The sequence below is a fragment of the Rhipicephalus sanguineus genome, chromosome 6, assembly GCF_013339695.2.
Source record: "Rhipicephalus sanguineus isolate Rsan-2018 chromosome 6, BIME_Rsan_1.4, whole genome shotgun sequence".
NCBI classification, from domain to species: Eukaryota; Metazoa; Arthropoda; class Arachnida; order Ixodida; family Ixodidae; genus Rhipicephalus; species Rhipicephalus sanguineus.
In genome coordinates, this window is record NC_051181.1 from 14616449 (window position 1) to 14641917 (window position 25469).

The 25469-nt window shown below is 47.0% G+C and overlaps 1 protein-coding gene across 5 annotated transcripts in view; it reads right to left on the reverse strand.

Annotated features, from left to right (window-relative positions):
• Positions 1–25469, reverse strand: part of LOC119395608 (trafficking kinesin-binding protein milt) — a 469019-nt gene that overhangs the window by 378450 nt on the left and 65100 nt on the right. The window lies entirely within an intron of this gene.

A 25469-nucleotide genomic window follows, 5' to 3' on the forward strand; every position in this document is an offset into this window, starting at 1 on the left:
AGCACGGTCCGATAAGCACTTAGCCTTCAAAAGAAAAATGAAAATTTTGGAATAGTGTCGATTTATTTCTCAACATAGTCCCCTTTCAACTCTATACACTTGACCCAGCGACCCTCCAACTTTTTGATCCCGTCAGAAAAATACGTTTTCTCCTGAGCTGCAAAGTAGGCTTCTGTGGAGGCGATAACTTCTTCATTCGACTCAAATTTTTTGTCCGGCGAGTGACTTTTTTAAGTTGAGACACAAGAAATCACTCGGGGCCAAATCTGGAAAATACACTGGATGGAGCACCACTTCGTAGCCCAGTTCAACCAACTTGGCCTAGGCGACAGCGCAGGTGTGAGCTGGCGCGTTGTCATGGTGGAAGGGCACCTCTTTCTTCACCAAATGTGGCCGTTTCTTCCGCAATTCGACGTTGAATCGGCCCAGTAATTCGGTGTAGTAGGGTCCTGTCCCCGTTTTGCCCTTCTCAAGGTAGTCAATGAAGATCACACCTTGAGAATCCCAGAAAATGGTGGCCATCACCAATCCGGCCAATGCGACAGTCTTCGCCTTCTTCGGAGCAGGTTCTCCGGGTGCAGTCCACTGTTTCGACTGTTCACTGGTCTCTGGTGTGTACCAGTGGATCCATGTTTCATCGACGGTGAAAAAACGATGCAGGAACTCCTTCGGATTACATTTAAACAGCTTCAAGCACTGCGCTGAAGTGGTCTCACAGACGCGCTTGTTGTCCGGAGTGAGCAAACACGGCACCCATCGCGCCGACAGCTTTCTCATGCCCAAAATTTCATGCAGGATATGACCCACACAGTCTCTTGAGATGCCTACTGTCTCAGCTCTCGCGCACCTTGAGTCGGCGGTCTGCCAATATGAGGTCGTGGATTTTTGCCACATTAACGGACGTGGTAGCCGTTTGCGGGGCCCCTAGGCGAGGCTCATCAAAAACCGACGTGCGACCACGTTTAAACTCGAACCAATTTTTGACGATTGCCATCGAAGGAGAAGACTCACCGTAGAAGGCATCCAGTCGCTCTTTGATTTTGCTGCGCAATTTCCCTTCCAAAAACAAGAATCAAATCACTGACCGATATTACTCTTTTTCCATTTTTAACGGACACACAAAAATCACCTGCTTCCTCAAGCGGCCAAAACAATACCGTGAGCCCGATTCGACTGGACCTTTGCATGTGTCCCTCTAAGACAGCGTACTCAACGTCAGTATATGTCTCATGCAATAGCGTCGCGCTCTTGCGGTGAGGCTAATTACTTATCGGACCGCCCTCATATGAGGTTTCGCTTATAAGCAGGGTACCATGCTCTCATTTTCTGAGCAACCCATGTTTTGATGCAGGTACACTGGAGTCTCTTATACCCAATGGTGTCTTACATCAGTGCCTCTTACAAAGGGGTTCGGCTGTATTACAGAAATTCTGTAATACAGTTGCCTATTTACAGAAACGTCAGCTCGAGCACCTACCCACTGTTTATGGATTTTTTCATCAGAAATTCTGTTTAACACCTTCACCACCTTCAGTCTTTTTATTCCATCAGGGAAATTTCGTGCTCTTCTATGCACAGGTTGGTGAAAAAAATCATTTCGCGAAGTGTTTCAGAACTAGCTGTGCATGCCTTGTGGTGTTGCCGAGCCCCGGCTGTTTGTGGTCATGTTGTATGGATGCGTCTCGTATAGTTAAGTTACTGCTAACTCTGAGCGGTGACGTAGAGGAAAACCCAGGCCCTAATCCCGACGTAAAGGCTGGTCCCGATTCTCATGTTCTCCAGAAGATTTTAGATGCCGTCACAGAAATCAAGGCTTCCCAAACTGAACTTCAGACCGGAATGCAGGGCGTTCAAAAGCGCTTGTCTCTCATTGAGAATACACTGGCATCGCTCAGCGACTGTAAGGAAAAAGTTGAAAAGTGTGAAGCAACTGTTAATGCGGTTCAAAAGCAAGTCGCGCAGTTGTGCAGTAAAATGGACGACTTAGAAAACAGAAGCCGCCGTAACAATATTGTGATATACGGCATACCAGAAAATGACGATGAAGGCCCCGAATCTTTGAGGAAATATGTCGAAAACGAAATCTTCAGCCATCTACTGAAAGTTAAAGTGAAAACTGTGGAGCGCGTTCATCGTGCTGGCAAAAAAATAACTGATCGGGATCGCCCCGTCATACTGCGGTTTTATGACTTTGCTGAAAAGATGGCAATACTGCGCAGCTGTTCAAAGTTGAAAGGTACGAACATATCGATTTCCGAGGATTTTTCACTTGCAGTCCGTGAAACACGCAGGAAATTATGGAAGTCCTCAAAATCTAACCGAGACAGCGGCGATAGGGTTGTGCTTCTTTTCGATAAGCTGAAAATAAATGACACGCTCTACGTTTGGGATAGGCACGTGGGAAAGAGGATACCTCTGCAGCCGGCGCGTTCCCAAACTGCTGGCCACGAAGGCAGTAGCTCAAGTACATGAAGCCAAGCAAACACACCGTCGTTTTCTTTGTTGTGTTTCAATGCCAGAAGTATAGTGAACAAAACGGACAAACTAGAGGAGATCTTGCTGGCTTTTGCACCTGATGTTTTGGTGATTACCGAGACGTGGCTTCATCCCAGTATTCATGATTCAGAAATAATATCAGAAGGCTATAGCCTACTTCGCAAGGACCGTGACAGCCGCGGAGGTGGAGTGGCTATCGCTATAAAAGATGGTTTAGCGTTCCAAGAAGAACATGGTATACTGAACCACGAGAGTCTGTGGTGCACTGTAACATTTCAAACCACACCTCTACTAATAGGTGGAATATACAGACGACCTGGAGCACCTGAATCTTATCTTACGGAGCTGCACAACTATCTCCTCGCGAAAATGCACGATCGGACGAAGCTAGTACTTGTTGGCGACTTCAACTTGGCAGGAATAGACTGGGAAAACCTCACCGCCAGCAATAGAGAGGCAAATAGCTGCGAGCAACTTCTGGATACTATGCTAAGTTTCTCATTATCTCAATGCGTAACGCAAGCGACACGCATTCAAGGGCTTGCTTCCAACATCTTAGATCTTGCTTTAATTTCTAGCTCAATAAATGCTCAAGTTATGGTGCAAGATGGAATCTCCGACCATAAAATGGTTTTAATTGAATTCCCCAATCTTAGCCCGGCAAAAAGTGACAATGAAAATTCACATATATTTATTAAAGATTACTCCAGAGCCGCCGATGAAAGTATTATTGATTACCTAGAAATGCAGTTAGACGATTTTGACGCTGAACCTTCCGATGATGTTGACAACTTGTGGTTAAAATTCAAGGCAGCAATTTTTCACTGTGAGGAAACCTACATTCCTACGAAACGTAAGAGGACAAAACGAAGGACTCCTTGGATAACGCGAGAAATAATTCATATTAAACGGAAGCTGAAAAGAATGCGGAAGCGTAAATGCGATCCAGCTGTAATAAGTCAGTGCTACCAAGAGTTTAAAAGCCTGTTGCGCGAAGCGAAGACCTATTTTTTTCACACACCCTAACCAACTTTATGACAACGCAACCGAGGAAATTTTGGCGTTACCTAGCTAAGCCGGACAGCCCAATCCGAAAGATGGAAATCAACGGCATCGTTACTGAAAATACGCACGCAATAGTCAACTCGTTCAATTCCTTTTTCCAATCGGTATTCACCCAAGCATGCCCAGTCCAAGGGCCGCTTTTTGAACGTGACTCGGCCATGCCGGAAATCGAGATAACCGAACAAGGTATCTTGAACCTGCTTTTACAACTTGATGTTAAGAAATCACCGGGGCCAGATAAAATCCCAAATGCGTTTCTTAGGCGTTATGCAGAACAGCTTGCTCCTTTTTTGTTTAAAATATTTATGCTTTCACTGAAAACTGGCGCACTTCCGAGAGACTGGCTACGCGCAAGAATAATTCCGATCCATAAAAGTGGTAACAGATTTCTGGTGGACACGTATCGGCCCATATCACTGACGACCTACTGTTGTAAATTAATGGAGCACATCCTCAACAAAGCCATTGTAAATTACTTAGAATCTAACAATATGCTGTACCCGAAGCAACACGGATTCCGTAGGGGTCTCTCCACGGTAACGCAACTTGCAGAAATAGCGCATGACTTTGCTGGCATAATTGACTCCAAACTTCAGGCTGATGCAATATTCATAGACTTTGCGAAAGCCTTCGACCGTGTGCCTCATTCCAAATTAATAGCCAAGCTTGAATCTCTTGGGATTAATAGCAAAGTAATTGCGTGGATTTCGGCCTATTTAACTAATCGCTCCCAGTATGTAACTTTAAACAACGTAGACTCTGACTGCCTCGGTGTTTTTTCCGGTGTACCCCAAGGGTCTGTTTTGGGGCCAACATTATTTCTTGTTTACGTTAATGACATCTCTTCTTGTGCGGAACCAGGTGTAACATTGCGACTTTTCGCAGATGACTGCGTCATTTACACTACAATACGTGGTACCGATGACCAATTAAAACTCAATTCTACTTTACAAAACATTTCCCAATGGTGTGAGATGTGGGGAATGGAAATAAATGTGTCTAAAACCGCGTTCATAAGTCTAACCAAGAAAAAACGACCTTTGTCATTTGTGTACAATCTTAATGGCTCCAATATTAGCAAAGTTGACAAAGTAAAATATCTGGGCGTCACATTCTCGCAAGATTTAAAATGGGAACAGCACATTACCAATACATGTACCAAGGCATTTAAACAACTTGGATTTCTGCGTAGAAAATTGAGCAAAGCACCTTCAGCAGTTAAACTAACCGCCTACAAAACCCTGGTCAGGCCCATTCTAGAATACGGATGTATAGTGTGGGACCCTCATCAAAACTATCTTCGCGAAAAACTTGAAAAATTGCAGAACAGGGCCCTGAGGTTTATATACTCAAAATACTCCTGGCGCGACAGTGCAACGGACATGCGTCATCAAGCGCACCTAGCAACACTGTCTAGCCGGCGTCATGTTGCTTCCATGAAGTTTTTTTATCTTCTTTTTCACGGTCACCTTAAAATCTGTAAAGACGACTACATTCATCCGCCTGGCCGCCGTTCTAGTAGGACGAACCATGATAAATGTATACGTCCCTTCAGTGCCCATAGCAATGTGTTTAAATATTCCTTTTTCCCTCGCGCTGTCACCGCTTGGAACGCGCTACCAGGTGAAGCTGTTAATATTACAAATATTGATGAATTTTGTTCTTTTGTGGAGCAGTTAACAGAGCCAGTATAGTTACATTTTGCTGTTCTTGTTGCGATAACGAAAAACGTGTTTTGCAGTGGTGCATTGTAATCTTTTGTACATAGTATATATTGTTTCTCATGCGTAGTTTTTCAAGTGTTTCGCTGTTGTGCGTATCGTCCCTCAAAATATTGTATTTCCTGAACTTTGTACCTAATTGGTTACCTGTGATGATGTATGCCCGCTTCCTGTATGGGTCTGCAGAAGACCTACAGTATTGTTAAATAAATAAATAAATAAAACAAAAAAAAAATTGCCTACGATCATGATACTCCCCGATGCGAAGTGTGAACACAGCTGAACGCATGTTTTCATCATCATCATCTTTTATTTAACCCTTAAAGGGGCCCTCCAACACTTTTCTTGGAAGCGCCTACATCGCTGCCGACCGCATCAACACATAGTGGCGCTTGCCAGAACTATTGCGGGCGGAAATGACGAAGATGAGCGCTGGCCTACGATTGGATAAATGTAACGTTAGAAGTAATAACGGCGTTGCATCACAAAAGGGGTTATTATTGGGTATAGTTTTTCTTTAGCATGCTTTCTTCACTGAACACTAACTAGACGAACAATCTTAGACTTTTTCAACTTTAAAACTGCAGCGCCCGGCAAAGAATGCATCGAACGCCATGGCGCTGAAGGAAACGCGCCATTGTTTGAAGAAACTGAAGAGAAAAAATGTAAGAGCGTTGATATAGACGCCGTCGCAACAAGAAAGATGACTAAAACTACAAAACATGATAGAGGCATTCGCAATCTGCCTCGTTTCGCACGTGCAGTTCACTCTTAATGCACCACATTGTTTGTTACTATTGCAACTGCGTCATCATTACGTTGGAAAAAATGGGCAACATTGTATGCAAGCTTCCCGTACGTAGGATTTTTCAGTTCATTTCATTGGGGCGCCATCAAACATCACAGGGCGAGTGAAACGTGGTCAGGTGACCCCGCGAAAATCGAGTTGAGGGTAGGCCTCCATTTTATTGTATTTTGAGTGTTCTAGGCTGAATAACTTCGGGCTGCGTGCCCCTATCGCTGCCGTTCTTGCTGCACTAATCTCTTCAGCCTTCAGTCTAAGCAACCCGAAAGTAAAAAATGTAAAACAATGAGGTCTGGAAAAGTGTTAGAGGGTCCCTTTAAGGGCCTCTTAGGGGCATTACATAAGGAGGGAGAACATTTTTCTAAATACAAAAAAACAAAGAAAATAAAAAAGTAGTACAAATACACGAGCAATACTTTTGCAGCATCCGAGAACAGACGCACAGAAACTGTTCTTATACAAGTATAAAAACATTCACGCACAAAATTTACGCATACAAACACACAAAATACAGTGACAGTGGTAGAGCTTTAATGGGCTTCCAAGTTTAAGTGTGCTGTTAGACGCTGTTTCAATGTGCACGAGTCACACTCTGAGACGATGGCTTCTGCTAAGTTATTCCATTCCTCGATGGCGACAGGAAGAAATGACTTGTTGAATGCAACGGTCCTACCGAAAAGACGTTGGAGGCTTCTGGAATTAAATAGCCGGCGATAGTAGCGGGCGGGAGAAAGTAAGATAGAACCATGCAAGTGAGGAAAAGAATAATATAATTTATGAAATAAACAGTCGAGAAAATTTACATCTCGTCAGCTAGATTCTGCAAGTCTAAAGATGCCTTAATAAAAGTGATGCTTGATAAGTGATCGTAATTGGACGTAATAAACCGGGCAGCTCTATTCTGAACGAATTCCAACAGATTAAACAGATAGGTTTGGTGAGGGCTCCAAATGGAGGACGCGTATTCGAGCTTCGTACGAACGAAGGTTACGTACGCAATTTTACGGACTGTAGGAGGGGATAGGCATAAAGTTCTTCGGATATAACCAAGCTTCTTTGATGCGTCAGCTACTAAGTGTGCGATGTGATCCGACCACGTGAGAGTGTTTGAAATAAGCATGCCAAGGTATCGGTAACTGTCGACATATGCCAAGTTCGTTGAGTTTAAATTGTAGACGTATTCTGAGTCAGACTGCTTGCGAGATACGCGCATGACTTTGCATTTGGAAACATTGGTCTGCATCATCCAGAGTGAGCAAAATAGTGGGGCAAAGCATTTGATAGAGGCATGTATGCATGCAGAGTTACAGAGTACTCTTTATTTTCAGCCTTTACTATTTTACGAGCAGTTTAGAGGCTCGGGTTGTCGTATTCTGTTACTGTGGTCTCATGTCACTTGGCGTAACACAGGCAAAACCATGTATATCATAGCCATCTATAGTATAAGCACGTATAGCAAAGGGGCAGGAAAGGAGGCTGAGGTGAGGAGAAGAAAGAGGAAGGAAGTCATCGCATGGTAATAATGTAGCGAAGTCTTGGAACTGTGCAGTGGGTCGTCCTCTGCCGCCCCTCCCATAGGGTCGCCCTCTTCGGCTCCTTTCGGACAGAACGCAGCTCGTGCCGAGAGTCGGCACTTCCTTGACTGTTGCCGTCGTATATTGTCGCCGAGTACCCGCTAATAAACACCTTTACAATAACAATAATAACAATTACTGGGGTTTAACGTCCCAAAACCACGATATGATTATGAGAGATGCCATAGTGGAGGGTTCCGGAAATTTTGACCACCTGGATTCTTTAACTCATCGTATGGTGCCATCCTACGTCGCCGCTTGGCGTCACACCAGGAAAACTACGTATAGCATAGCGCAGGGGTGGGAGATGAAAGTGAGGGTGAGGACGATGGAAAGGAGAATGGGAGAGAGTAAAGCATAGTGTCTATAAGCATCTATGCATAGCCATGTATGGCGTCACGCAGGCCAAGCTATACATAACATAGCCATGTATAGCATAATATAGTAAGAGTGCGGGAAAGGGGAGTGAGGGTGAGAAGGAGGGAAAAGTGGATAGGAGAGGCTAAAGCATAGCATAGGCATGTATGGCATCAAGCAGGCGTGGGAACAGGCAGAAAGATGTCGATGCTGTGAGACCACAAAATATATATTTCGTCTGGAACCACACACACAGACGCGAACAAGAACACACGTTACCTTCTCGTGCTGGTAGCTTCGTCGTCGTCGTCTCTTCCTGGTCAGATTCTTGTAGCCCGCGCTAGTGCGCTACAGGGCCCCCCTTCTAGCGAGGAAGACGCTGCTCGATCTACGTGTTGATCGTCCCCCTCCCTCTATGCAAGCATTCTGCACCTCACCTGGTTTTGCACTACCTTCGTGATTGGTGCGCCAATCACGGAAGCAGTGCAAAAGCGGCGATGTCATGGGATGACATTATCACGTGGCATCATGATATATTACGCCATGATGACGTCACAAGTTTTGATGATGTATGACGTCATGATGACACCATCGCGTGATCTATATTTTTTGCATCAATCAACTGGCGCCGCCGATGGTCAATTTTTGTGTTTTATGAAGCATCTATGGCTTTCGCATTAATATTGAGTATTGAACGTTAACAGCCTGGCCATTAACAACCTGGCCTTACATACCAAACTGTCCTTCACTATGTCACCTCTGTGCCGTGCGCGAAACAGCTTCACTTATCATCCATTTCACAGAGTGGAATGGCTCAATTATTAAAATTTTTATTGTGATAGCAATTACATGGACACTGTCGACGGGTTTCTGTCATCGCTGTTGCCGTAATTTTCCGTATAAAATCCAAAGTGATATCACCACCCCGCGCATTCCACCCGCGAATAAAAGCTCACGAGCGCTGGCAACAAACGCAGCTGAAGCGGAGATTAAACGAGCCGGCCGTCTCTGTTGCACAGAGAGCCCGTGTGATACCATTTTCCCGCGTGTGGGCCTGCCGTCGATTGCTCAAACAGCGAGAGGAAACGCCCCGCCTGTCTTTATTAAAGGGGCCCTGCAACACTTTTTGAGCAGGGTCAAAAAGCGCTGTCAATCGGTAGTCGAGGCTCCCGAGAACACGCGAGCCAAATATTATAGCGAAGCGAGCGGCCTGGAATTCACAAAAAATTCTCAGTCAGCTGAAAATCGCTCCCTCTTCTCTCGACAAATGATGTATTAGTCCGCAATATATGACGCGATTGTCGGCAGTTCCACCATTGGCTGATGTTATAATCACGATAACACCCTCATTATTACCTTAGTTGTTAATTTTGAGTTCAATAAGTAGATAATATGTATGTTTATATTGTGTTATGCCGTTAAAACACCGAACAAACATTAATATTAGCACTTCCGGTCTCACCGACAGCTCGTCTGCTCGTAGTTGCGTGGTTGCGTTTTCTTCACCATGTGCAGTGCCGAAATCGTGAATATTTCTGTGCTTTTGACCATCGCCGGTTGCCGTTGAGAGTGGCAGCCGTTCGAGTGTTGCCTCGTCAGCTGGTAACTGCATCGTCGGCACGTTCTCACGACCGACCGAGGCAGCGGTGCAGCATTTCTCCGATAACAATGCTGGCGCCGGCTAGCTTAGGATATCTGTGTTCGCTGTATGGCGAGAGTCCCGTTCGCTGTCTGTTCAGTATGTCATCGAGCCGTACCTCGGCGTATCCTCCCCGTAGTCTCAGGTTCCCGAGAAACCGCGACACAGCAACCAAGCAGACTCGCATTTTCACGGTAGCTGCAGACAGCCGGGGGATGGGTCCGCGCCGGCCCGATGCCCCACGATCCTTTCTTCTAGTCCTTAGTTCTTTGTTGTCAGCCCGCACTCGCTGTGCGCCCGCATTCGAAGAGCAAACAGCGTCGAAGTACCGCCACTGGGAGAAGGGTGCACGCAGCTTTGCCGTGTTGAATACGATTCAAGCGCGAGCAGTGCGACGAGGCGGTGTATCGGAGTGTGGGTCGAAACTCATCTCAGCTGTCATTCGTTCCAAACGCGCACGCAAGTTTGCGTCCATGGTTGGCAGAGCGATGAAAACACTACGGCAGTTCGAGGTGCACACCCAACATTACCAAACCGACTCGCAGTTTTCAAGCACGCGCGATACACGGTGCCATGGGCTCCGCCGCTCGACGACGACCGCGCGAGCCGACCGGAAGTGGCGCCACAGACCACGTGGTTGCGCCGAGGTGCCAGAGAGAAAAAAAATGAAGAAAAAAAATGCCGCCGGCGCTGACGTCGCCTCCTCGCACCTCCGCCCTACCTCCCTTCACGCCGCGCGCAGCTCTCCGCGCGCTCGCTGCATTGAGTTGAGGGAGAAAGCTGCGGAACGTGATCTCTATAATTTGGTAACACCACTTAGACTTGACGGATTCGAAAAATTTTTGCGGCATATGACTCGTGAAGAGTCATGCGTCAATAATGAGACTTCCAATATAACTAAGAAATGTGTTGCAGGGCCCCTTTAAGGAGCATGAAGGGACGCCAGGGCCTCGAAGGCATCACTCAAAGGGCGCAGTCGCTGGTGCGCGCGCTAGCTCGAGACATCAGGAGACGGCTCGTAAACTTGCTGTGCTATCAACGCTTATACCCATGTCACACTGGAGGTGTTAACGTCTTTAGGTTCGAATGTCATTCGGTGCAAAGAATGCCATTCAATCCGTGATGGTGCTACACAGGAAAAAGTAATGTCATTTGTTCATGATACGAATGTCGATAATTCAGACAAAAAATGGCCTGAAAAACTGAGGAAGCTACATGTAGAGTGGTAGAAAAGGGAAGTTATTTATTTTAAAAGACATGTGGGAAGTCGCTTCACAAAAAAATAAACGGTTAAAATTTTATATCGCATAATAACTGGCCACCATAAGCCAAGACGACGCTTAGCCAGTAGCAACATGAACACAAACAACATGGCTGACATGCCAGTGCCGCTGAACAACGATGCTAAGCTGCAGCAAATAAAGCATTAAGTTGCTTTGTACTAGGCCTTGCGAGAAAAGCGCATAAGACAGTCGAAGAGGCTCATTGATCTTCAGATAGAAAAATAATCAAGACGCAGCCTGTTGAGTATGAATATGAAACAAGGCGGAGTGCGTTCGCCTAAGGCATGCGCGGCGTGACGAAAAAAAAAAAAAGGTGTGCTGCGTCTATTGAAGCTTTCCCCAACGCGAAGTGACAGAGGCACCCGTGGCAGTTTGCGGTGCGACAGCACACACTCTGAAACCCAGAGCGTTCGGCGTTTATTTGCTTTCAAAACGCAGTCTCACATGCGTCCATGCGGGAAAGCAGTTTGCAAAGGAACTACGTAAAATTGTTTTCCCATAGCCTTATGAGAGCAAACGCCTCCACCTGGATTCAGTGCGCTTGTGAAGCTGACGCCATCGCTGCAGATACACGTGCACACAGGCGTCTGTTTGTTTACACTACGGCCAACAGCACCGGCGGCCAGACGCCACTGAGTTGGAGAGTAAAAAGATTTTGCAACAGCCTTGCGTAACCTGTTCTCGTTAAAATGAGAGATGCCTTAAAAAGCAACATAAATAGCGTGTTTGTATGAATGCGTGTCGAATTGGGAATGCTGAATGCCACATTTTAAGTAGTCCCGGGGGAAGAGAGTATACATTCGGTTCGACTGTGACGGCGAATGAGTTTTTCAAACTCATTCGATTTCTTAAGGCATTCGATTCTAATGAGATTAAATATCACTGTGTAGCAGCCGCATAATGTCATTAGATGCAAATGTCATTCTATTCGAATGACATTAAAACGACCAGTGTGACGGGTATTACTTCGTGTTTAGAGAACTCCCAGCACGAAAACAGCTTCGGTTCCTGGAGCGGCCATAGTCCCTCAAACCAGCATTTTGTTGAGTTACGCGAGATCAGATCCAAAAGAGTTAGCTGCTAGCCTTACTTCGTATAACAATATAATTTGTTGGTATCGCATTCACTGCTTCGCCCTTAAGCAAAACTGAGTTTTCTTAACCGTCAGCTATTGACCCTGGAAAGCAAGGGGCGGACTTGTAACATCGCGTAGCACTTCAGTAGCGGGCCGTCAGCGACAAGCCCGCTACTGACAGCTGCACATATTAAAACGCAATTGCGTTTGCTCCGACCAGGAGGCATGCTTTTATTAACGAGATGACATTTTTAAAAGAGCAAGCAAAAAATTCGAACTGGAACCCTAGCACTCACGAACTCGAAAGGGCAGGGCCTTTTAGAGGGTCTTTACTGCAGAGTGATTAAAAACCAGATGTGCTTCTGGAAGGAATTAAGAAAAAGCTCTTCTGGGTGAAGATCCATGGATAAAGTATATCTCAGGAAAAATGTCAAACGCGTTCCCACCGTTGACGTGCTCTTCCATAGACGCGAAGCACGAAAAATTCGATACTGTTCCATATATCTACTGCTAGCGATCCCTGATTTTATTCCACGATGTCCAGAAACAGAAGTGACAGACATTTTAGCGGCCCGCGTGTAGTTATTACTGAAAACTGCTTTCATTACGTGCCGTGCGACGCTTGAAACGAGCTATCAGCAGCATTTCTGGAACTGACGACGTCCGCCGATGAATCGCTGCCACACTTTCATGCTGCCGATTGACCTAGACGTCACGAGCCTCTGCGGAGAGTGCATTATGCTGTCGAGCTGACTTGCACAACAAAAGTTACGTCGGCCCCGTGCATGGCGTCATGGCTTACTTGGGACGCACGTGCGAGCACTGTTTTTTCAGTGGAATAATTCTTGGTCTGTGGTTGCGACTTTGACGGCCCCAAGATCAAGCTGCACATGTTTTGTCGCGCCGGCGGTGCGACTGCCAGTGATACAGTAGAATCTCGTTACAACAAACTTCGCGGGACCGCCGAATTTAATTCGTTATTCTGAAATATCGTAGTACTGAAAAATGATGTCGGTAATGTAACACAACAGCGAAAATAACGTACCTTTGCAGAAGGTGCACATGTTTGGGTGTAAACAATGAACAAAAACACTGGGCACCGAGTGGAAATAATTTACTGCTTAAAAAAGTCGGTTAAGGTGCTGGTGCATGTATGCCTCCACGTCCGCAACCTTCTTCGGGTACATCCTTGCAGCACCCGAGGTACGATCAGGTCTTCTCAAGGAACACCACAACATCCGAGATGGAAATAGTCTCTTCCGTCGTCCCACCCTCTGCACCTCCAGCGTCGTCTTCGTCACTGCTACAGCAATCTTGCTCACGCACTTGACTCACGATTTCTTCACAGGTGAGCTTTACGGACGTAGCCGCTGCGCAGTCACTGTCTACGTAATCCTCGAAGGTTACCGCAGGAGCTTCTCGGTAAGCTCATTCCAAAGCTCTGGGTCGAGCTCCGCTTCGTCATCGCAGTCTCGTGGCGTAGGCTCGCAGTCTTGCGGCGTAAGCGAAGTCTTGAGAAGACATGCCTTTCGCCAGCAGTCTCTAATGGTGCTTGCCTTGACGTTCCACCACGACCCTGTCAGCATTTCTGCGGCTTGACGGATGTTGACCACCCTGGGCAGCCTCAGTCGTATGTTAATGACAAGGCGCTGCACAAGTCGCTTCCGAAATTCGGCCTTCACACATCTTATTATGCCCTGGTCTAAAGGTTGGAGCAAAGCCGTACAATTTGGGGGCAGAAATTCAAGCTGCACATTGCTCAAACGCACGTTCACCATATGTGCTGAGCAGTTATCAACGATTAGAAGAACCTTCTTTTGTTTCTTCTTCATGGTGTTGTGGAACTGCAGCAGCCACTGCGTGAACAGTTCCCGCGTCATCCACGCTTTCTTATTTGCCCGATAGTCGCAAGGCAACGAGACAACGTTTTTCAAGCAGTGAGGCTTGACGGACTTGCCAATAACAAGAGGCTTGAGTTTTTACGTGTATGTGGCGTTGCAGCAGAAGAGCACTGACACGCTAAGACGCGATTTTTTTCCGCCCTTGCATTTTTCACCTTTAGAGTTCATTGTCTTATCAGGTAACAGCTGATAAAAGCACGCCGTTTCGTCAGCGTTGAAAACGTCGTCTGGACTGAACAACTCGACGATTTCCTGAAAGTGCTCGTTCCACCAGGCAATTGCACTTTCGGCATCGGCCACCTTTTCTTCCCCGCGCACGACTTGCCACATGATGCCATTCCTTTGCCGGAACCGATAGAGCCATCCGGCACTTGCGTCGAAGCCGGAGGTGCCCAAAGCGACCGCGAACTGTCGCGCCTTTTCTTGAATAATAGGGCCTGACAAGGGCACACCGTGTTGTCTGGCATCCTTAAACCATGTCAGGACGGCGTCGTCGACGGTTTGGTAGTTGCCCAGCCACAAGCGTTTTCTTGAGGGAGCCAGCTGTGATTCTCGATGTAATTTCACAATCTTCTCCCGATCCTTCGGTATGGTTGCCACTGTTGGCAGCGTGATATCACGCTCCCTTCATATGTCCACTTGCTTTTTTCCAGCATTCAGCTCCGTCAGAATGTCCACTTTTTCCTTGAGCGAAAACTGGCGTCGCTTCTTTTTAACGCTGGGGCCAGGAGAACTCATTGCCAGAAAAGCGACCGCACAACACGATCTCAACTTCGCAGCTCCAAACGACAGCAACTGGAAATGTGGTGAGAACAGCGGCAACAGCGAAACTAAGCCTACGAAGTTGTTTGATTTGGTTGGACCAGTTTGACCGGTTGGTGACGCTCGCGTTGATGTCGACACTGATGGGGCTGCACCCGTTGAAGCGGGTTTCACGGCACATATCTGCTGCAGATGATGATAGGTATAAGCTTCAGTGATTTCTGTACCGAAACATTCACAGAACTTCGTAATAACGAAGCATTTTGTTGATTTCGGGGTTAAATTACGTACGTTAATCTGAAATATTCGGTATTCTGAAATTCGTAGTATTGAAATTTTTTTTACATTGGCAATATAGGCATTTTGGCAGGGATTTTAAAAAAATTCGTTAATCTGATGTTTGTAGTAACGAGATTTTACTGTAGACAACCCCAAACCTGAGACTGGCGCAGTTTGGCGCAAATTTCGTTGATATTATCAGGACGGTGCAGTAAATACAATTTGGCACACTTTGGTGCAGTTGGCGCAGGAGTGGAATCGTTGCATGTATAGAACAGCCATCTATAGCATAGCCATGCATAGCAAGGGGGCAGGAAAGAAATGAGGGTGAGGAGGAGGGCAAGGAAGAAGGGAAAGGGTAAAGCATAGCATAGCCATGTATGGCATCGCACAGGCAGAACCATGTGTAGCATAGCCATGTATAGTAGGTATAGTAAGCATGTTTAAACTGGATAAGGCACGCACACAGACACAGACCCCTTCTAGTATCCATGTCTGTGTGCACGCCTTATCCAGTTTAAACATTAATAAATACCAACTAGCCCAATTTGCCGTGCTAACGCATGTATAGTAAGGGTGCGGGAAGTGAGGGCGAGGAGGAAGGAAAGGAAGAGTGGACAGGGTAAAGCATAGCCACGGCCGCTACATAAAAAACAGGTGCGGCCTGCTACGTGGCGCCGAAACGGCGCCTGGGGCCTAGTTCTCTTTGCGCCCACTCTGGCGCCACCGCTCCAGTACAGCCGTTCACGGAGAAGCGCTCCTACAGTCGCGTTTGTACGCGCGACACTTCAATCAGGCTGTAGATTACGCATTTCATAGTTGCACATTACAGGTTGAATACTGAAGTCGTTATTAGAAGTGCCGATTACCCACATATATGAACAGTTTGCCCAAGGAGTACCAATGTTTTGTAGAGTCGGCCTCAATACTCTCCATGAATGCTGCCCGTTTCACTCACCCGAAATGAAAAGTCACTCAATCACTGATCCCGTTAATGGGCAGGCAGTCGCCGGGCAGATTCCAAGGGCTGACTTATCGGCCCACCGAAACGCACCACAAAAGCACACACTATTTAAATGTAGGTCCTTTTAGTGCGCCAACGAACGCCGGTTGTGGTCCAAAGACGAGTTAGAGCCGGGTTGACAACACAAAATGTATTCTCAGTTAAGGCAGTACAAGCATCACGCAAACTTGCACACTCGGCAGGTATCAATTACAACTCACAACATCACTTAGATGGTTTTTAAAACAACGGGAACAAACTTACCGTGCCAAAAATGCACTCTTATCCATTAGAAACTATCCAAGAACACTTAAAGGAGCACTGACATGAAATTTACGCATGTGAATCTTTTTGCATCCGCAAGTAGCTCTCGACCCCCTAGTAACGATTTGCGACTCAAAATGCAGCGGAGGGACAAATAAGCATCTGTAATATTGATTATTATATCCGGTATCGAACGCGATTCAAAACGGGTGGAAAGCGCGCCACTTTGTAGTGCTGGCAGCGCTATCTCACGGCCACGTCGAGGCCGCACCTCAGCCGATCCTGCGGCCACAAAAAAAAAGTGACGACACGTCCAGCTGACATTTCGTCCGTCCGCTAGGACCACATGTGCTGCCATGTCTTTGTCGCCAACATCGTCGCTGTCACCGTCGTCGCAGTCAACATCGACAAGTGATGATGACAACGATCTAGAAGAAGCGGCAGGCTCGCGATCCTCGCCTGAAAAGCTCTGCGTTAAATGCAACGTATTTATCAGCCCCGGCCGTACTGTTGGAGCACAGGAACACCAACTACACACCTCATGTCACGGACGTTTGGTGAGTAAATCGCTGCTTTCAGCTGGAGTGGGGCACACGCCGGTAATGCTGTGGGAATAGCCCCGGCCTCGAGAAGGGGCCTTGTATTGCCAGGTAGACCCAACTACTTTGCCAACACAGGATTCACCCTGTAGCAGCCTGCCGCAAAGTGCAGCGAGCAAATGCGGCTGTTGATCACGGGCATCTAATACAGTAAAAGCTCGTTAATTCGAGTGTCGCTAATTCGGAAAATCAGTTCGGAGTGTCATCTGGTCCCTGTAAATATACGCATCACTCTATGAAACTGGGCGCTCGTAATTTCGGACAGATTTGACCGCAAATCAGATAATTCAGCGACTTTCAGGCCGCTGGCGAGGCTTGAAAACGAAAAAAAAAAAAAAAATCGGAACAAAAGTGAAGCTCAAACGCAGCATCGCCATGGACATCAATTATCAACTTGGCTTGACTTGAGACTGGTTGAACGCCTGCCATTTTGTTGCTTTGTTCCTGTTGGTGTGCTGCATCGTTGAACGCCGTTTTATCGAGGAACGATTCAGTACGGCTCCTTTACCTTGATCGTTGCGGGTGCTTTTGTGCTGACTTCTCGTTTGAACGCGCTCTCCGCCATTGGCAACGCCAACGAAGCAGCCCAAGTTCGAGGCCAAGGACTTCACCACCGAAGTATAAATTTTGCGTGCCCTGAAAAATGGGCTCTCCAGACAAGAAGTTGCTCCTGTGCCATAACGTTGGCAAACAATATGACATGAGTCTCCTGAGCGCAGTTAGCATTCTTGCGTATGTGTGGCAGAACATGCCTCATAACATAATTCGGACATTCGGTTTATTCGGACATTTTTTCCGGTCCCTAGAAATCCGAATTAACGAGCTTTTACTGTACCTTGGTCCAACGGCTCGTACGAAGTCAACCCACTGGCTGCGTTGAGCTTCACGCCTCGGAAATGCATGAAACGCCACGCACCTTCCGTTTTTGCCATGCCTCGACGAGCAGGTCCGCACTACGCAGCGGTTCCCCGACATTCTCCAATTAATTGCACTCGCACTGAGGAGCACACGACAAGTAAGTCGATGTGACACGAGGAATCGCAGGCACGGATCAGGACAGAAAGGAGAGCCACTGGCTGGGAGTGAGAGCGTCGCCGGCCGTCGGTGCATGACGGCTCCATAATAAGTACACTCAGATCATCGACATCATTGTTACGAGAATATCGTCACTCAGGATGGTATGTGCAGAATGTATCACATTGAACACGTAGCACTAGTGTCGATGTCGCAGAGTGCTGAATGTCCCGTTGAGCTTTTGCACGCTGCTTGCCCTTGAAATAAAGTTACTTCCACGTGACGGACGCCATTCAAATTTGGCCAAGAAGACCTATGCATACCGAGCAATCAAATGAAGGGCACATCTCAGCTTTGAGCTTTTATGTCAGTGCCCCTTTAAAGGCCTTGAATATTCACCAAACGTGTGCAGCCCACAATTCTTCGAACGTTTCTTGAATATTTCTCTTCCAGGAAACACTCAAACGAACTCCAGCTCTGATTACAGTCATCGGCGACACTCTTCTAAACAGTGCTCCCACGGCGTCATCACTCGATTTTTCAGGATGGACTGACCACACTACACAACTCACACGAACAACATAACTTCTTCGCCGACTTCACCATACCGTCCTACCCTCAGTCGTCTCTCGTTTGGATCCTTCGCGGTTTTGCGAACGTTCCAAGTGATTGTTCGGCGTGTAGCACGTAGCACAGCGACAGCTAGGGGAAAGGGATGCATCTCGCCAGTTCGTCTGCGGAAACAGTCGGTTCGACTTTGATTTTTCGAATTCTCCCGATATGCGCGGGCGTTAGGCTGCCGCGACGGCGTCTTTGGTGGAGAAGGTAAGGGCACGCTTTTGGGCGCCTTTTGATGCTTGTTTTTTTTTTTTTTTTTCGTTGCGCACACCCGTTGAGGGGAAAATGTTGGCGCGGTGACTTGATGCTGTCGTCAGGATGCGGCGGCGTACACCTGCTTTAGCGCTCGTTTGTGACAAAAAGAAGTGCTCTATTACGAATATTACGCTTCCCGACACTGTAGATCGCATGGGAATATGTGGTACTTCACACTAGCATCTCTTCACGCGTTCAAGTTGCACAGCAGCCCACAACAGCTTCACGGCATCACACCACTGTTTACTTGAACGAATTGCGTACGGTTACAAAGGTAAGCGCTTATCCAGAATACTACTTTGTCTATTCCAATGTTCCTCAGCTTGCTCATTAACTTCCAGTGGGTTACTCTGTCAAATGCTTTTGAAAAGTCTATGAATATAGTGTCTACTTGTAGTCTCGAAATAATTACTGCAGCAAAGTCATGGATGGTTTCCAAAAGCTGTGTTGTTGTCAAAAGACCCTTGCAGAAGCCATGTTGTTTAGTGTATAGCAAGTTGTTTTCGCCAAGATATGTCATAATTGCTTTGTTAATAATGCGCTCCATGTGCTTACAACAGCAGTTGGTTAGTGATACGGGTCTGTAATTGTTTACCTGTAGTTTGCTCCCACCTTTGTGGATGATCTTTGCACATAGCTATTCCACTGGAACTCTAGCAGTTTTAAAAGATACTGAGAATCACACTTGCTCTGCGTAGCGTCTAAGAAACATATTTGAAATATTGTTGGGTCCTGGTGACTTTTACGTCCATTTGCAAGAGAAAGTTTAGCAGACGGCACCAGGAGCAATCGACACTGAACGTGCTCCTGACGGCAACTCTGCTCGATTTCGCTGGGCATTTTACTTGAACATTCAGTACAAATTGCTTTATGAACTTGCCGACTAAACTCGAGCAGGAGAGACTGGCCGGTAGCGTCGAGCAGGCTTCACATAGCGAACGCGTGCGCGAAGAGCGGCACCCGTGTCCCCTCTCTGACGTCACACGCAAGAGGGTGCCCCTCAAAGATCTCGAGGCGAATCGTTTGAGAAGACAACGCGTCTATGCGGTGCACTTAGCCAAAGGTGGTGCTGACTTAGCAGTCTCGAACAAAGAGGCAGCATGAAGGGTGGCGTGGCACATTTGGGTTACTGCCTAATAAATGCATGCAGCACGCATACAACTGTGCTAGCCCACATGCACATGTCCAGTGCTGTCAGCGATTAAGCAGTACTGGCGCAGTCATGTCTTTGCACATTTCCGATGCTTATCAGTAAAGACATGGCCACAGTGCGCCGTGACAGTGGCCACTTCAGTTTTTTTTATTAGCTTCACCCGATCACACCATGGCATTGCAGCAAAGCAGCCTTTCAAGCTCGAGTACTGCCGCGAACGGATGGGACGCTGGAAAGCGCTGGTTCGAACATAAAGACATGGTGGAGGTGGGGGCTTCAGTTAATGCCGTTTCGGATCTGCAGTTTGCTCAGAAAGTCTGAAAAATTATACACCGAAGAGTTTCAGCGTCTGAAATTCTGGGTGTTCTTATACATTGACGTCTATGGGACCTGTGACGGTGCCACGAAAGCGTCCGAATTTTCAAGCATGTATGAAAAATCTGCAGTCAACTGCATATTGCTTTTTTCATGCAACTAGTTTATAATAATTATCAGTTATAACAATGGGATATTCGTGGTACGTGAATATTGTTATAAGTGGGTTCGACTGTACAAATCAATTACAGCTGTAGCTGTCCAAGAGCTTGAGATATTGTAGCTGCATACAAGCGGGCTGAATAAAAGCACTTTGAAAATGCAAAAAAATATATATATATGAAGCAAGCTCAAGCAATTGAGGAAGAAGACGACAGAATTCAGGCCAGGGGGACTGGGGAGAATAAAGAAGAAGTTAGAAATGGCGACATGAAGGGCATCGTCTGTTTATTATGTGCGGTCTTGTTACGTAATTATGTGCGGTCTTGTTACAATATATATATATATATATATATATATGTACAAGTAATGAGCCAGCTAAAACAAAAACTAGCGAAATATTTTTTTTTTTTTCGCTAGAAAATACATAGCCAAAGCGAACATTTGCTCATGAATGCGATATATCGGGTGTTTGAAGAAATGTCTCAGAAAATCCTCGAAGATAGGCAAAATAGAATAGAAGCCTTCCCATTTGCTTTTTCTGCAATAGCATAGATCTTCAGATAGCAAGAGACATCAAGTGCAGCAGAAATGGTACAGAAAATAAATTCTTTTTAATTACGAAGTCGGCTCGAATGGGAGAGTCAGAGCCCTTCCTGCGATCATCACTCGGAGCTTTCCAAAAAGCGGCCACTGGTCATTTTAGCAGAGTGATGAAATTCAACCAATTTCACCAGTGAAACCAAAACGCAGAAGCTGCCACATTCTTCCGAGGTGCCCAGAATGAGCGAGCGTCGTTACATGAACCATCAGTCGACTTTGCTTCGTGTGTGCGCTTGAGCACGCATGGCGCATGCACATCAGCGAATGCAAAACAACTAACACTACTGCAGTCCCTGTCGTGAACAGTGATGTCATTCTGGTTGTCTGCTAGTTGTGCTCATTGGCGCTTCAGTTTCGGTTTCCCCTGTACTTGGTCAAATTTCACTGCTCCACAATAATTGCCAGAAGAAGGTGCTTTTTCCAAATCTCAAAGCGGCGCTGGGCTCTTCGCAGAAAGGACTTGAACTCTCCAATTTGATCAGACTGCCTCCCTCCAATAATGAAAAACTAAAAATTTATTTCCTTAATTACAAGCGTAATTGATGTCGCTAGTCATCTTAAGATGTCTGCCGCTACAGGGAAATTACAACACTCTCTCTTTACACAAAACACGAAGGGACCAAGAAAATATTTCTTCTCGTTAATGCATTAACAAGAAGAAAATATGTTCCGTTTAACAGGTGTTCCATTCACCCAGAGATGAAGGTATGAAACCAATCATATCAGAGGCCGTTGTTCCATTTAAGCAGCAATTCCGTTTAAAGGAGCACTGACACAAAATTTCGAAGGCGAGATAATGAGTGAAACAGATGTATGTGGAGCCATACACGTCTACGAAATATCAAGGGCCAATATAGCCTAGAACATACTTAAAATCAATTTTAAAGTGTGTGCCGCGCGACTGAGCGAGATGAGAGCGCTTCGCGACGCCGACATCAACGCGGGGGATGTGTAAACCAACGTTACTAGAACAAACTCAGTTTAAAAGCTCCGCCGGAGAGGCGGTCCGCGTGGCGGTCGTGAGAACTAGTGGCGCTGCAGTCACGTCTAGCTCCCGCGGCTGGCGCTTGCTGTGACCGGCGCCGCCGGTGTACGAGCGCACGTGGGTTACAGCGACGTCTGCGCTTTGTTAGCTCGTCATTTTTGCGACTGTTCTTGACCAGGCTTAGCGTCTTGTACGAAGATACGTGCATGATGTACGAAGCGTAACGAGGGCGAACAGATTCACAGTGCGGTATGCCGACTTGCTTTGCGCCGGGCTGCAAGAGCGGCTACCGCAACGACGACTCCGCTTCACGACACTTGTTCGGACCTGCAAAAGACCCTACGCCATTCAAGCTTTGCATCGCAAAGATAGAAAGCTTACTGCGAAATGCAAGGTCGGTGACGTTCATTTTGAGAGTGACGACATTGTAAATCGTCGTGTCGTTGCGGGACAAGAAGCTTTGATCCTACGTGGAAAGTGGGAACTCGCGCCAGGTGCCGTGCCGCGCTTGTTCCCAGCACTTCCACCCCACATTTCAAAGCCAAAATGTTCGGGGTTTAGGCGCAAATCCCCCCCAAAACGCACGGCGTCCCGCGAAAGCCCAGTGCCCAATTTGGAGGAGCCGCCAGAAATAGAACAGCAAAACGAAAGGCAGGCGATTACCTATATATATACGCTACCGAGACTGAGAGTTGCATCACACTAACATTCGATCAGTTGTCAGCTGTCGCTATGCCTTCAAAGCAGCGGATTTTCGAGAGATTTTACGACGAGGTATTGAACAATTAAGGTGTGCGAAATATTTTACACTCGCCGGCTCGGGAACGGGCTGCTCAGCGCAAAAATTTGACATGGTACACATAGAAAAGACGAGGACCAGCGCTGGTCCTCGTCTTTTCTATGTGTACCGTGTCAAATTTTTTGCGCTGAGCAGTTTAATAATGGAATACCAACTAGCCCAATCCCACACTTTGCTTCGGGAACGGAGACTTACTTGTGCAAAAGATAATTGTAGTTGACGAGCAGTTTAACTGCATAGTGAACGGCTACAGCACGAAACGCAAACGGCTGTCGTACAGTGTAAAGTGCTGCGGGCATGGAACATCTGCTCGGTGAAGTTGAAAAACTGAAGTTGAATACTGACGACTTTTCTAGCGACAGAGTATACGCGCGAATAACTGCTCGGTGCTCACATCACGGCCGATCCGTTCGAATTGTTTAAGGCACCGTAGAAGGATGAGACACCGAAAATACAGCTATCCGCTGAAAAAATTGCTCAGAGACGACATCTATTCGATGTAATCGCACACTGAGATTTCATTTACCGAGTTCTCGTAAAATTTTCTGATTTTGGGTCAGTATCCCTTTAACCGTCGCGAAAACGTGTCTTGTAAACATTGCAAAGCATTGTTGATGTTTTTCGAGAAAGATTTTTCAATAAATTGTAGAAACATGAGTATTGTTTTTCATGAACGTTTTTGTATCTTGAGTAAGTACGCTTCTTTGTGCACTATAAAGGCTTTTACAAACGTGTTGGGTTGTTCTTGGTCTAGATAAGACGGCAGCGGCTAAAATTGTGGTGGTAATTATAAAAATTACTCTGAAAACCCTCATTCGCTTAGAAACTCCTATGCTTGGAAGTTAAGCGCAATGTAGACAGCTCAAATATTGCCACAGGGTCGTGACGTCGACGAAGGCAGCAGTCAGCAGGTCCGAGAGGAAACTCTTTATTAGGCCGAACTTGTGGCCGGGAAACTGAGTCAAACTACAGTAATACACTGATAGCGGCGAACAGAGCGTCGACCGTCGATCAACTGACAAGCGGTCAAGCGCGTCGGCTTTTATACTGGCGTTATCTCTCGACAAAGCTGGAACATTCGCGTGCAGCGCGCAATCTTACCAAAACGATCTATTACAATCGCGAAGCTTCTCAAACACTGCTTCGCGGACAGCGTCGAGCGTTGTTAACCGTCCTTGCTGGTCAAACCCGAATACATCAAAATAAAACAAGAAGTGGGCGTGACAATATAGACCGAACATCGATTCTTAGCCAATCAATGAACAACGCACGCGGGCCAATGCATACAGACGACCTTATGCATATCCACCTAAGTATCCACCTAACTAGTACAACAAGAAAGTTGCCGCGAGCAACTGCGCGGCGGACCGCAGCGTTATGCCGTGGCAGCAGACGACGCGCCGATAGTGGCGCAAGACGGAACTGCAGCGCCGCTAGTTCTCGCGACCGCCGTTCGGACCACCCTCCTCCGCTGGCGGAGATACGGAGCTTTGAAACTGAGTTTGTTCTAGTAACGTTGGTGTAAACAAACCTACGTCACGAGTTTGTGTTGGCTGGTGGCTGGTTGTGCCCTTGCGCTTGTGCCGTGCTACCTGCCATTTCTTCCTCCGTGCCTGCTGCTTGGCGTCTTCTAGTTGTGTTCTCTTCCGCTGTTCGCTCGTCGTGCCCGTTGGCAGATGTTATGGCCCTCTCACGCTAGCGGCAAGCCTGCCGCAACGGCGCGGTGCCGCAGAACGTCAGCCGTCGCCGCACGCGCGAGAGCTGTCCAACTTGCACGGCAAGCTTCGCCGGCGAGGCATTCGCGCCTCCGAAAAACATAGCACTGCCAAAAGCGGTTGTCGTCCACTTCGAATCTATCAAGTGGCCGCCGCGCGCTCTGTAACGTGTAAGTTCCGAACTGATGCTTCCATTTGCTTTAGATTCATGTCCTTAAGGGGAGATGCGGGTCGAAAAACGAGAGTTTTCTAAAAAATTATCGATTTCTTGTTTTCACCTGTTTTGTTAAGATTAGTACCTCTACTGTTCTGAAAAAAAAAATCAATGCCGAGACTCAACTGGAAACGCTTTAAAATTGCGTCTAAAGAGCACAAGGTGGCTGTCAAAAGGCCGAAAGTGTGTCATCTTCGAGCACCTTGCCGCCGATAATGCGCCGCCGCTCGCCATTGTCGACCGCATGAGGCGAAGAGCCGAGCCTCACTGTTCAAATAATGACGGTTTCCCGCGCTGCTGCAGCGCAAGAAATAATAAAGAGACGCACGCTTTTGCCGCCTTCTTCGAGCGCCGCGACTGGCTTTAAATCACGTGGTACGGATCGGGAGCCGCCATTGGCCGCTGCGCGCCTGTGTGTGCTGTGAAGCCTACTTGCAGGATCCATGTCTCGTTGAGCAGCGCAGCTGAACAACGCTTTTCTCGAGTGCTTATCCGTTATGGATGAAGAAAGCCGTAGGAAGCGCGGTCACCGGCCTGTGAAGTTTCACGCAACGCACAAATTTCGAGGACGCCGGCGCAAATCAAAGCTGAACACTCAGACCACGAAAAGGGCGTCTGCTGCCGCAAGGCGTAGTGGCAGTGACGCCGATGCGTCCGACGAGTTTGCCGCGGCATTCGAATATGTGAGTGCCTCCCAGAAAAAGATCGGACTCTTCGAAGACGAAGAAAAATCACAGGACAACGAGTCTTCGTTGATTGCTGATATGACAGTACTGAACATATTGGTTTAATCGAGGGCACTCCAGTTTTGAACGT